At 37.3% G+C, this 12183-nt stretch overlaps 1 pseudogene; it reads right to left on the reverse strand.

Annotated features, from left to right (window-relative positions):
- Positions 1–11575: 11575 nt before the first annotated feature.
- On the reverse strand, positions 11576–11938 carry LOC123794883 (large ribosomal subunit protein eL31 pseudogene; annotated as a pseudogene).
- Positions 11939–12183: the final 245 nt, after the last annotated feature.

Below are 12183 nucleotides of genomic sequence, written 5' to 3' on the forward strand. Positions count from 1 at the left end.
ATAAGGTTGTCTATAAGATTTTTCTGTTTATTTGAAGATAAAAGGTAAGAGGAAGGAAAAGCGATATTTAAAACTCACACCACCTGTATCTGTGTCTGTCCTCTAATAGAGATGGTGTAATTTGTACCAACAGGGAGATGGAGCAATTTCTCTCCTTAGCAGAAACTGGTGAAGAAGTAGGTGGTGTGAGATCCCTACTACAAGACTCATTAATGTTTACTAGAGAATTCAGTCTTCAGAAGTGTGAACAAAGGCCCAGGGCTCCAGATAGGGGCTAAAGAAAGCAGAATTTTTTGGCACAGAAATGAAAGAGGCTTGCTTTCTTCTTTATTCCTTTCTTCCTCTTCCCTCCCCTCCCCTCCCCTCCCCTCCCCTCCCCTCCCCTCCCCTCTCCTCTCCTCACCTCTCCTCTCCTCACCTCTCCTCTCCTTTTCCTTTTCCTTTTCCCTTCCCTTCACCTTTCCTTTTTCTCTCCCCTTCCCGTTCCCTCTGCCTTTTCCCTTCCTTTTCCTTCCCTTTCTCCCTTTCTCCTTTTCTCCTTTTCCCTCTCTCCCTCTCCCTCCCTTCCTTCCTTTCTCTTTTCTTTTTCCTTTTCTCTTCTCTTTCCCCCCCCCTTCTTCTCTTCTTCTCTCTCTCTCTTTTTGGTAATAATCAGTGAAGAGAAAAAGAAGCTAGGTGAATGTCTAGGTGGGGGAGGCTGAGGCCCAATCTGGTGGAAATATCTAACAGAACATTTTAAGAACAGAAGATTAGCTCTGAAATGACAACTTGAACATGTGGGTCTACTTCTATCTCTCTCCCTCAGTTTCCAATAGAATGAAAGAAAATATGCATACACATGTGATTGATACCATAATATTGCCGGAAAAAGAGAAAGCTAGCAGTACTTGAGGGTTTCAAGGAAATCCTCAAAGAATGAAAGGAGAATGATGAGGAAAAGTGAGAAGAGTGATCCATTGGCTCAATACAGCAGAATAAGATCAGTCTTTGGAGCAGGACCCCCAGATAATCTTAAGAGTCAAATCAGAAAGAGCCTGAGTAGGCTGGGGTGGGGTGGGGGGACATCAGAAAGGTTGGGCCCAGATGGCACCATCATCTCCATCCTGTACATTCACAATTATGATATTTTTTTCTGCAGGAAGTTTCACCAGGTGGAGAGTATGCTGTGTAGTATAGGAAAGGAAGAAGTCAAATCAAGTTGGAAGTAATGCTGTATCCCCTAAGTAAATGTGGAGTGAAATATGAAGGAAAGGCGGTTCTTCCTAGCATTGAAATATACCAAAATTTTCCACTGCCAGAGAACCTAGAGCCTTCCTATCGACTTTGTACTCACATACCTGAAAGCCTACAGAGCTTTCCATCTGCCTTTCCATTTAAAAAAAAAAAAAAAAAAAAAATCCTGTTAGAATAAAAGACCTGAAACAACTACAGAGGAAAACTGAATAAAAGAAATAAAATAAAATAGGATTAGCAATTACACTAATCAACCTATAACCATCAACTAAGATCTAAGCATTCTTAGTATGGAATAAAACCAATAATAGAACAGAGAAAACAACAATAAAAAATGGAATAACTGACACCCAAGGAAACAGGTAGTTGAAAACACAAAAAAGGATTCTGTGGAAGCCAGTGGAAAAGTATTGGGAGGACTTTGGGGGAAGGTTGGTCAATGTGATTAAGGCTTCTGTGTTTGCTAATTGGTGCTTATGGAAGTTAGGTTTCTACCCCTGCACAGAGACTGGGAGATAGAGGCACTATTTCCTCTGGTGATTACATTTCAAAAGGGTAGCTCCCAGGTCTTTGGGAAAGACATCTTTGTGTTATAAAACCGGTAAAAGACAATTATCATATGATTTCTCTCATCTATGGAACATAAGAACTAGGAAGACTGGTAGGGGAAGAAAGGGGGGGTAATCAGAAGGGGGAATGAAGCATGAGAGACTATGGACTCTGAGAAACAAACTGAGGGCTTCAGAGGGGAGGGGGGTGGGGGGAATGGGATAGACCGGTGATGGGTAGTAAGGAGGGCACGTATTGCATGGTGCACTGGGTGTTATACGCAACTAATGAATCATCGAACTTTACATCAGAAACCAGGGATGTACTGTATGGTGACTAACATAATAGAATAAAAAATACATTAAATAAAAAAAAAAAGAAAAAAAGGCTGGGAGAAGATTTACAAGTCAAAGGGGGCAGCGAAAGTGTTTACAGTGGCAAGTTCTCTAAAGTACGTGCACTTAAAAACTGGGACGTCAGGAAGAAACTTGTCTAAGGCAGCTGAGTGGAACATTAAGGCCATTTTGGTTCCCACTGTGTATAGAAAGTGGGCTCTGGGTAAGGGTTTCTTGAAGGAATGTAAGCTACTTCCTTTTAAATTGCCATAAAATATCTGTACAAATTTACACAAATTTATCTTATAGTTCTGAAGATCAGGTAACTCACTGGTGAGTTGTTAGCAGGACTGATTCCTTCTGAAGGCTCTTGTGGAGAATCATTTCTCTGCCTTTTCCAGATTCTAGAGCCAACATACATACCTTGGCTTGTGATTCTTTCTTCCATTTTTGAAGCCAGCAATATAGTGTCTTCTCTTCTCTCTGATCACTTTCCATGGTCACATCTCCTTCTCTGACTCTGACCTTCCTACCTCCTTTTAGGGAACTCTTTATTGGGCCTACCCAGACAATCGAAGATAATCTCTCCATCTTAATTATATTTGCAAAGTCTGTTTTTGCCATTTAAGGAAACATATTCACAGATTTGGGGGATTAGGATATGGGCGTCTTTAGGATGCCATTACTCTGCCTCCCACTACTTTGTAGTGTGCTATTTGCTTGCTGCTGTCAATTCAGGACAATCGATCTAATACCCTGCATCTGTTTCTACCCTGTCTGTAGGCTAGGTAAAAAGCCTGGGAAAAAGGATCTACATACACATGTGCACATGAGCATACATTACAGAATCACTAACACAGTCCCTTTCACCTGAACTGACAGTTCTCTTACACGGTATACATGGGTCCATGTCTGCAGTCCCAGAAAACATGACTTCCCTCAGGCTGGGGACTTCCTGGCCTCTCTTCTCCGCCCAAGATGAAGTGTTATCTAATAGTCTTACCTATCCAGATGTGTTCCTGATGATGATGCTGGTTTCACTTGCAAATTCCCATGTAATGCTGAGCCCTCTGGTTTGGGATTTTAATTTCACTGGATAATGATCTTGGTGATTTTAAACATTTCCTGTTGCTTGTTAAACTGCCTGCCCGATTCAGCTCCAAATAACAGCTTTAAGTACACAAGTGAAAATTTAGCTCCTAGTATTTAACAACTACTATAATTTTAAAATCTACTTTCAATTAAGTAACCTTGTAATTCTAAAAAGTGGTTGCGTTCCACATAAGTGCTGAAATGCCAACTGAATACAAGTCCACTTTATGTCTGGCAGAAACTGCATGGTTGTCATGTGGCCTAGCATTGAAAAGCTCATTCAGTAGTGATACTGACATGACTGGTAAAGTGTGGCATGTACTGTTTGTCTTTACACATCTCCCCGTGATGTCAGAACAATCCCCAGTAATCAAAAGAAATGAAAAGAGCTAGAATAAAGTATTTGTTAAATCTAAATATACAGAATTGACATTTTCAAGGAAATGTGCATAAGGAATGTATTGATTTAGGAAATGAAGATCATTTAGGATTCTGGAAGCAGGGTAGCTTTTGCGAATATGACAATAACCTCTTAGTTGCCAAAACTCTATGTGGATGGACTCAGTTTTTCAAAGAGAAGGATAATCTTTAAGGCAGTACCCCTTTTAGAGAGTTAGCCTAATAGAACTCAGTCATTAAAGAAGTCAAGTCCAATTTTCATATCAAATTTCCTTCATATTTAAAAAATTAAGGTTAAAATTAGTGCACATAGTTGACCTTAGAAGTGAGACAAAGAACTTACATAGAGTGCTTAGAGGTGCTATTTGCTGCAAAATATGCTTGAAATCCATCAGTTGAGCACTTCTTGGACTCCAGATGTATACAGTTATAAGAAAAAGCAGAATTGCTATAAAAAGAATAGAATCTGTCACAGTTTAATATACAAAGGTAAGACTGTATCTATGGTTTAAAATGAAATAAAGAGCAATTTATCATGAATGCTATAGCTTTTGTTCCTCTGGAAATGTTTATCTCATAATTGGGTCTTTTCATTTCTTTCTTTCTTTCTTTCTTTCTTTCTTTCTTTCTTTCTTTCTTTCTTTTTTTTCTTTCTTCTTTCTTTTTTTTTTTTAAAAATAAACATCATTGAAAACATTTTATCAGAATTTCATATTTTTTTTTATTTGTAAGACATTATATTTCAACAGATGTAGGTCAAAAATGTGCAAGTTTGGGGTTTTTTCTCTTTGTTATTTTCTCTTAGCTTTTTTTCAGACCATCGTTCAGCCTTGGAGAATTGTTTTGATTAGAGAGAGGTCTTTGAGAGGGTGTGCAGTGCTTCCTGGCTTGTGCAGGCAGGCAGGCAGTTTTCTTTTTGTCTTTTTATCTGGCCAAGGACATCTACATATTATGTCAATAGGCACACAGAAATTTGTAGACTGGAGTTGAGCACAAATTTCTTTTTCTCCGTAGACACAGAACTAAAAATACCAAATTAAACACATTTATACTTGAGAGGGCTCAGGATTTGTCCTTAGCCTGCATTGGTGTATATTCTCCTTTTCAATATGTACTTTTTTAAATGCCAGGAGAAATTTGAACAATGTTAAAGCAGAAATGAATTGATGATGTATATCGATTTTATTTCAATCCCTCAAGTTCTGCAATGGACAGAACTGTGGTTTACATCTAGCCCATGAAACCTGATTTACCCACTGACCCTGTTGGATACCTGGTGATTTTATTTTTCATCAGTGTTATGGCTCTATTGCCCCCACTGAAAGATACATATTTAATTCAAACATTTGAAGAGGCTGTGAAAACATATATTTAAATATGTTTATCACATATCACAAAGAACTTTTGAGGCAATCAAAAAAGGTTTCAAGTGAAAGAGAAAAGACTTTCTTTTTTTTCACTGTAGTGATGCTCAATGGCATTGTTTTGATTGATACAGAATAGTGTGATAAAGGCTGTTAGCTGACTAGCTGGGATCTATCAATTTGAATTTATTTGTGGAACAATTAACTTGATACTAAGCAAGAGCAATCCTCCAGATTCCAACATAAAGTTGTAACACCAAGCCTGGTATGGGGGCGTTCAATCAAACTCATTGTAGCAAATAGGTTTCTGAGTGTGGATTTTCCTTTCATGCAGAGAATGGACTGATTATTTTCTCAAACAATAAACATTTCGGGGGGGGGGGGGTTTGAAACTGATTACTCTGTTGTTTCTATTACTCATGGATCAGCTGGCTATATTCAGTGACAAAAGTAGGAGCTAAACTCATCTTAGTTGTTGCCCACAATTTATGAAGAGATAATCCAGTTCATAGAAAATGAGGTACTTCAAGTATTCGACAAATAGAGAGTATTTCTCTGTCAGCATGGATTCACGTTCAAATATGTCTCATACTGATCTCTGGACTATTGCTGTATGCCACGTTGATCCATGCAGGAATAATTGTAAAGAGTTTCCAGGATTTCTTTTACTATCAGAAAAAACACGCTTGAATCACTTTGCCCATGGTTTATAGTGAAAAACATGAGTCTGAGCATTTTGAGCTTATAGCCGTGGATAAGGTGTATGATTTGTTTGGTGCTGAGTTCTGTGACACCAAAAGTAAATTACTGTTGGGGGGGATATGGCAGGGGAGATCCTATTATTAAAAAAAAAAAAAAAAAGGTGTTTTGTTTTGTTTTGTTTTAGCAGCAAGGATTTTTAAGGTTCAAATTTTTATTTTTAAATTTCCTGGCTTGAATTTACTGGTCAGCCTCATTGCCATCTCATAAAAACATGTGGTTTTTAAACTGATGGAACAGGTGAACACAGGTTATGCCTTTTTCCTCTGTCAATGTTATGAAAATATCCTGGTGTCCTAGAAGAATTGCCAACAAATTAAAATAAATAGAATGTCATAATATTTATTTAAATTGAATAGCAAATGCATATAAAACATCCCTGATATTGTGCATGTCCTCTGACCCAGAGAAGTTAAGAATGGAGAAAATAATCATGCGTGAGCCAAGATTTTGCTGTATAACCATAGCAGATTAAAATCGGTAAAATTAGGTAAAACAACTTGACAGTTTAGTTATGGTCTGAATAAACATATTGAGATATAAAGGGGTGCCTGGGTGGCTCAGTTGGTTAAGCGTCCAACTCTTGATCTCAGCTCAGGTCTTGATCTCAGGTTCTTGATCTCAGGGTCATGAGTTTTTAAAAAACAAAAAACAAAACCAGCATATTGAGGTATATATAATCTAGCAAAGATTTAAGTAAGGGAGACTCATACTTTACAGCAATGATAAGCTCTTATATTCAGTAAAAATGTATCAAGCACCTACTGTATGTCAGACACAACTCTAGGTACTGAGTAAAAAGCAATAAAGAAGATAAACAGGGTTGTGATCTTACTCAATTTCCATTATATATAGAAGGATTGACAGTGATAGAAAAGCATGTTTAACATATATTTTAAGTGGGAAAATGAGGTGTCTTAACTTGGGTTCCCTGGAAGCAGATCCAATAGCAGATAATTTATGTGCTGTTATTTTATTAGGGAGTGTAACCCCAGGAAGCAGAAGTGAGAGACAGGGGGGCGCCTAGGTGGCGCAGTCGTTAAGCGTCTGCCTTCAGCTCAGGGCGTGATCCCAGCATTCTGGGATCGAGCCCCACATCAGGCTCCTCTGCTGGGAGCCTGCTTCTTCCTCTCCCACTCCCCCTGCTTGTGTTCCCTCTCTCGCTGGCTGTCTGTCTCTGTCAAATAAATAAATAAAATCTTTAAAAAAAAAATGAAGTGAGAGACAGGGAGAGTGAGGCACGGAAGGGAGAGTCAGCATTTGGAGAAGTCATTATTGATATGCTCACTACTAAGTGAAACCAATGATGAGACCAGTGAGACTGAGTCCTTCTTAAGAAGCCATAAAAACTATGTATCAGGACTTTGTAAAGTGGGAGTTGCTAATAGAAAGGGGGAAGAATGTGTCTACTGGCGTCAGTTGGTCAGTTTTCCCCTGTGGGGAGTTCACACCTCCATACCTCCTGGTTACTCATTAGTGAGGGTGGGCACTGAGTGGGTTCATCTATGAGCATCGCCAAGGCATGTCAGGTGTCCCTGTGTGAAGCAGGTCAGAGCCCACCCAGGAGAGGCCTGAGCAACCTATGCATGTAAAATATTGAATAGGTTACAGAGTAGTATGAATACTATGATCCTATTTTTGGTATAGAAATCCTTACAGTATTAACAATGATTATAGTTGGGTTTTGGGAATATGGTTGGTATTTATTTTATTTTATCTGTTTTTATATTTTTTCCTGTAGTGATTATGATTGCTTTTTTAAAAAAAAATTTATTTATTTATTAGAGAGAGAGACAGAGATCACAAGCAGGGGGAGGGGAAGCCAGAGGGAGAAGCAGACTCCCCGCTGAGCAGGGAGCCTGATACGGGACTTGATCCTAGGACCCTGGGATCATGACCTGAGCTGAAGGCAGATGCTTAACCAACTGAGCCACCCAGGGGTCCCATGATTGCTTTTATCATAAGAAAAAATTAAAAATTAATTTTTAAAATGGAATTTTATTACTCTCCATATTTAACAAATTCTCATTTTCTGCAATGGTTTGTTATTTACTTAAATTTGGCCTAATTTATCCAAACTTATTTTGGTAAATAAGATGAAAAAGGATTATCAGCTCCAGCAAGTGATCAAGCTGTCAAATCAATTAAGAATTCCTTATAATCTGTATATATAAAAAAGTGCTATTGACCCCATTGTCATAGGATATGTCACTGAACACTATGAGTTTACAAGTAATAGGTAAGATAGGAAATAAATGTAAACAAATATATAAAATGTGTAAAATATTTAGCATGTTAGAATGTAAATAAACCTTTTGTATGGAGAAAAATTAAGTGTGGAGCAGAGAAGGGGAGTGTGGGTGCAATTTTAGACAAGGTGGCCAAGAATGCCTCACTGCAAGGTTGACATTGGAGAAGGAGGTGAGGGAAGTGAGGGAGTGATCCTAGAGGTAATTTAGGACTAGAAGAACATTCCCAGAGGTGAAACAAGTGCAAAGCTTTGATATGGAAGCGTGCCTGGCATGTTCAAGGAACAGCAAGGAGGCTGGAGTGGAGAAGCTGGGTAAGAAGAAAAATAGAACTACAGTGTTTTATATAGCAGGTACTCAATAAACATTAGCTGAATTGCAGTAAATCTAGTTTTGAAATTGTGAGCTCCACAGCCTATATATTATATATAGTTCTAAGGCTTAGTATAATGTCTGGCAGAGAGTAGATTTGCAGAATTAATTAATTCTCATATCCTTGCATTCTCCAAGATGCTAATTTATATTTTAGAAATATATTATAATTTCACAGTTTTATGTATTGGTGCTTGCTGTGCTTTATTTAACTTCCTGTTGGATGGTAAGTTTTATGAGGGCAGGACTATGTGTATTTTATTTGTTGCTGTAGTTCCACCTTAGCACAATTAAAAAAAAAATATCTTGCCACCTTTCCAGTGGGAATTTCAGGGACAAGTAAATTCAAGGTGTAAATGAGGTAATTAGCTAGAATTAAATTCACTTAAAAAATTAACCCAATCATTGCTCTTCTAAGCAGAAATATTCTGAGATAAATTGTGGAGGAGGTAGGGACAACCGTGTCAAAACTGGCAAAATGGCAGCATGATGGAGGCTCTCCGAGAGATTAGATTCTCCGAGCTGGCAACAGTGGCCATTTTACAGGAAAGTGGATGATGTTCTTTCTTCATAGCTTCCTTCACTCTGGTGTATTTTCCTCAAATATGTAGAATGAAAATAAACAGATTTTTAAAGGAACACAGAGTGCCAGCCTGATCTTCCATATTCATACTTGGTGCCTCAAGGCTTTCAAGTAGAATCGTTCCTTGTACTCTGAATGTTTTTCTCATCCCCTCTGAGAAGCCTTGCCTATCTCCAAGACTAGTTCAGATCTGCCTTTTTATATGCTCTCTCAGCACCATGATTTCTCCAAGATACCTTCCAACTGTCCTGTAATTAAATAACCACTAGGAAATTACCTGTTGAGCTTTGTCGTCCCCATGGAAGTATGTAAGGTCTGCAGGACAAGGGCCATGTCTCTCTTGGTCATCTGCCTGTCTCTGATACTTGGCTAGTCTTTGAAACATAGAACATACTCCATTTAAAAGAGGTAAGAAACTATTGTTCAGATAAACATAATTTTAACTAAGATCACACCCAGCTGTTTTTCTTAAGAGTCTTAATTTAAGAATGTTAACTGAATCAGGTAATACAGAAATAAAGTGCCTATAAATGGAAAGAAAACAAGTTAAAGCTCTGGCTGCTGATGGTACTTCCAGTTACACTAAAAATATCACCTAGTATCTTATTAATACCCTGTCATGCAGATATGATCAAGTTAACTTACCTCACAGAAATAATGAAAATCTGTCATATATCAGCTTCTGCTTCATGTTATACTCTGATGCCAACTATGTGTCTCTTTTTAAAGATTGTAATACTTTATTTTTTATATTGGTTCAGCATGAAGTTATAGCAAACTACAGAATTCTGCTACAATTACCAAACACTGCATAATTTCTGTCTAATTATACAGAACTAATGTGCAACCTCTCTGTATTAATAATAAAGCAATTAACCTAAAATACCAAATTGGTGTGAGTTCCTTGACTATTTTCTCATTACCACAGTCTGTTCCTGGTTTTGAACAATTGTACATTGTTACTGTTAGCTCCAGATTAAGTATATTTTTACATCTATCACAATAGCCTTAACACTCATCACCTCCAATTTTCTCACCTTTCCCTTTCCCCCAAATTTATGTGTATGAAAAAAGGTGATGTCTGCAATAGGAGTTCATTATAAATCAGATGCATTTATGGACAATTAGAAATGTTAAGAGACATAATATATTATCATAACCTTCTGCATTTATTTTTTTCCTTTTTTTAAATACCAATAGATCTTGTAGGAGACACTTCCATTGTGTCTGACACTTCTGATGTTATGGTGTCAATGTAAGTATGTGTGAAAACCATTACCTTGTCAATTCTGTGATGTCAATGGCAACTTGATGTCAATGAAAATGTATAAGGTTCTTCCATTATCATCCTAACAGCTTCTGTAGTCTTTTCAATATATCAAAAGACACTAGTCTGTAAGAAAGACTAACTGCCCAAAATTGCTGCCTGCATTTCTTAAAATTAAAGCTGGGGCATTGCATTATGATTTCTCTTTACAGCCAGCAGTAGAAAAAATATGTAGAATCACAAATAAATAAAATAATAAGCAGTTATTTTTGTTTTGTGGTTAAGAACGTAAAATGACTTACTGTTTTGAATTTTTAGAATTCAAATGGCTGGTGCACATAACAGGGAAAATTCTTATTTATAAGTGGAAATAATGAAGAGAACTTCAGCTGTAGACAGTGCTATGTTGAAAATACACTAGGAAACACTCAAAAAAGTAGGAAGGTCACTGGAAGCAATTACCTTACCTAAAATTATGCCCATCAAAAGCAGCAGTGTCCCTGTTGTGATATTGAACTGTTTCATGTAGTGATTTCCTAGGCAGAGAGTAATCATGGCATATCACTAATCTTAGGTAAATAACAGTTAGGTCCTTGTATAATAAAATAAGTATGGATTGCGTTGTGCTTTCACACCATTTATGTTTTCTTTTTCCCATATGTACAGTGTGGTTTAGCAAGGCTCACTCACTTTTTAAATGACTCTTTAAGCATAAATTTTGCCCCAATTTGCTTTGGCAGATGTTGAGTACTTCTAACAGTACTTGAATGCATACTTTTGCCATGCAAAATGCACACGCACATGCAAATAGTGGCATCGTTTGCTTTAGGTTCTAATCACTGGAGGTGATAGGATTTGTGAACTTATAAAATATTAGGAATTTGTTTCATTATTTTTAGCAGTTTGCCTATTAGTTTGGCACATAAAGTTCTTAGAATAAGAAGAATTTTTTTTTTTTTTTAATTTTAGGAATATGTACTGTGTGCATGTGTGATCTTACTTTAAAAAACCTGACATTGTGAAGGGGCACCGAAATAAGCATACAGGTAGATTACAATTCCAAGAGGTTTTTTTTTTTTTTTTAAGTGTTCCATCCTGAAGCCTTGGGAGACTTTGCAAAAGACACGTATGTCATTCGAGGTGTCTTAGTGTAAGTGTAGGGTTTTCTAGGTAAATTGTATATGGAATGAGATTATTGGCAGAAGAAATGAGCTGATACATAATAAAAATTCTGTCACAATAAGTGTATGTGTAAATGATGTGTATTTGTGTATGTATGTATATAATCATGTAACAATGTTATAATTTGATACATAGCCATAAAAAGTACATATTTATTATTTTTTTGGCAGTTTTATTCCTTTATTTGATAATCAGCAGTTAGTTCTCATCCACATTAACTGTAGACTTTTTAAAGTGGTGACAGGTACCTTGGTAACCAGCATATAGAGCTTCATCCTTGTTAAGTTTTCTGGACAACCATACATGGATATGGTATGGAACATTCCTCATTCTTTGGCCAAGACAGCTTTGTTGAGCTTGGTGACAATGCACACATCCAGAGTTCCCATCTCCTTCATGGCAAATTTCTGGATTTCTTTGTGTGCCCAAGGGGCACACTTTTTGAAACCCACTCCATGGATGAGCTTGTGGATGTTGATGGTGTATTCTCTGGTCACAAGCTCATTGATGGCAGAACAGCCCTTCTTCTCACCATCCTTCTTTGTAGGCGCCATTCTGCCAGGTCCTGGTTGGAAAAGCACATCTCATTTTTAATTTGGGGATCAAAATATGTTTTACCTGTATTATCTGGGTCTAAATTTAGCGTTTTCCCCTAATCCTTTACTGATTATTTTGGGGAAGGGGGCATTTTAGCATTTGCAAAAAGGGTCAGAAAGTGATCAAAGCTTTTGGACTTCAAATGAATTCATTTGCTATTTTGAGCAATTTGATGAAAATTTGAGAAGAAAGTTAGTGATTG

The sequence above is a fragment of the Ursus americanus genome, chromosome 12 (genome assembly GCF_024610735.1).
Source record: "Ursus americanus isolate L20-20 chromosome 12, mUrsAme1.1.p, whole genome shotgun sequence".
NCBI classification, from domain to species: Eukaryota; Metazoa; Chordata; class Mammalia; order Carnivora; family Ursidae; genus Ursus; species Ursus americanus.